A 2,565-nucleotide genomic window follows, 5' to 3' on the forward strand; every position below is an offset into this window, starting at 1 on the left:
CACACACACACACACACACAGACCACAAGCACTTCGTCGTCATGTCTTTTAATAATTTCCTAAAGACACACATTTTTTACTCATATTTTGAAAAGCTACCATACTAAAGTACAGCTGTTGTTTTTTCTTCTTCTTCTTCTTCTTCTTCTTCTTCTTCTTCAGAACTGGAGCAGGGCGGTGTTGTCTCTGGCGAGTGCGTCTGGAGAGTTGGGGCCCTGATTATCCGCCCCAGCGGGGAGCAGGTGGGGACGCGTTTTGTTTTTCGCGCACTGCCTTGTAACACTGCACTAGCATGTGAGCGTCTGTGTGCGTATGGATACTGTACACCGCCCCTTACTGGAACAGCTGGGCACCTGGATGGCCAACACAGCACACAGAGTGATATAACATCATGCTCAGTGGTGCAACTTTCTTAATGCACCCTCCGGTGCTATGAAATTTTAAAACAGAGCGTTCAACTACATTTAGATCTGGGGGCTGGGGGGGGGTGGTGACGCCATACCATGCGCTGCTTGGAGCAAACAAACGTTTAGCCGTAATCTTACACTGAAAGACGCGGGTAAAAGCCTCCTCCTTTTGTTAAAGTGCAAATGAAAGGGGGAAGTGGACACGGGCATTAAGGCCAAAGCCGGCGGTTCTGTGGTTTGGACAACGGTAACTACCTCCTGTGCAATGAGCATCTCAAACTCTTAGTGGCTGAAGAAACACTTAAATACAGAGACTCCTGGCCTCATCCAGGCCATAAAGTAAGAAGGAGACTAAGCCGGCGTTGAGAGCTAGGGACACACACAAACCTACGAGGAGGAGTAATGATCCCTTAATGTGGTGGTCTCTTGCTGTCTCCACGCCCCACCCCCCCACCCCCACCCCCCCACACTCTCTGTCTGCTACATTAGCAGGGATAATAAATGAGACTCGGGCATCACGAGCATAAACTTTTCATGACCCACCTAACCAGCCTTATCAAATGTGGATGTGATTACCACAGCAGGTGACAGATAGAGAGACGGATGGGCCCCAAGCAAAGTGAAGGATAGGGTGCACGAGAGGAGAAGGGGAAAGTGCTGATGCGTTTATGGGCTGGGGGGGGTCGATGTGGATACAGAACAACAACAACCGGAGGAGAAATGGTATCAAAGTAGACTTCCACGGGATGAAGGTTGTGAATAGGAAACAGAGGAGGAGACAGGGGTGAGAGATGGCTGTAGAATGAGGGAGGTGAGGAGTGGGAGGAAGGGAGGAAGGGGGGGTTTCCCGGCTAGGGTCCCGGTAAGCTGCTGCTGAATGGGGCGGTAAGATGGAGTGGACAAGCTGTATGGGCCGGCGTGAATGGCTCCTTTCACCTCTACATGATAACTTTGATCCCGCCTGTTTCCACACACCAGTCAGCAATATTGTTAAGCAGCAGTGGGTTAATACTTTAACCGACTGCTGGTATGTAGACAAAAGACAGGGATAACCCCCCCCCCCCCCCCCCCCCCCCCCCACAAACACCAAGTCTCTGTCTTCATCCAATGCTACATGCTGCTGTAGCATGGGTGATATACAGTAGGTGAAGAGAAGGGGGACAGAGAGAGAGAAAGAGAGAGAGAGGGAGACTGAGAGACAGGCTATGAAGACATTACTTTCTTTCTTTCTCAAGAAAATAAAGTCTTACAAACATACAAGTTAAATCAGCATCATTTTAATAATATTAATATCATTATTTGTCATTTCCATCCCGGTTACAATCATCCAGGTTGTTGTTTTTTTATTCACACTGAGATTCCCAAAGTGTTAATTTATTTTTATTCATGTCACGGTATTACCAAACATTTCCTCTAGACTTTTATTGAATGAATGCCTTTCCAATATTTAGAAACCACAGTGACGGCTGAGCCAATTTAGCTGTATAAATGATGGGATGCATGCTAAGTACTGTATTTGTGACATGAAGCTTGTTCATGCCTCATTAACAAATAGGCGGGCTATGGAGAGATCCGATTATAGGCAATTAAAATGACAAAAACACACCATCATTCCTAACGGCAGCCCTAATAGAAGCCTAAATGTACCTGAATGCCAGCTCTCACCACATGGCTCCTCCCTCTAATCAACCCGTCCCAACACCCCTCCAGCTCAGCTGTGAATTTTGGAATCATTAACCTGGCCATGAGAGAGGACTTCGCTGGCAGGACACTGAGCCATTGTGCTTCCTGTCACCTACAGGAAGTCCAGGCTTCCCCTTGTTGTCGGAGTAGAGCCCCTCTCCGTGATGAGTGATGACAAATTCATTTTTTATCTGAGGGATTTATTTTGCAATCAACCTAATCACTTGTTTGGAGCCCTCCTTTAAGTTTCACTCAGAAACTGCAACACAGAGAAAATGCCTAACGAGCTCATTAAATATTAAGTTAAGTATCAATACAATAATTCTACCAGAAAAAATAATGGGCAGGTTTATAAGATATGTGTTTGTGTGTGTGTTTGTCTGTGCGTGCTTGTGTGTGTAAGCGTGTGTGTCAGCAGGGTGTGAGCATTCATGCATACGCGTACACTCACACACACCCACACACAGACACACAC

The sequence above is a fragment of the Micromesistius poutassou genome (genome assembly GCF_964030765.1).
Source record: "Micromesistius poutassou genome assembly, chromosome: 15".
In the NCBI taxonomy this organism is placed as follows: domain Eukaryota; kingdom Metazoa; phylum Chordata; class Actinopteri; order Gadiformes; family Gadidae; genus Micromesistius; species Micromesistius poutassou.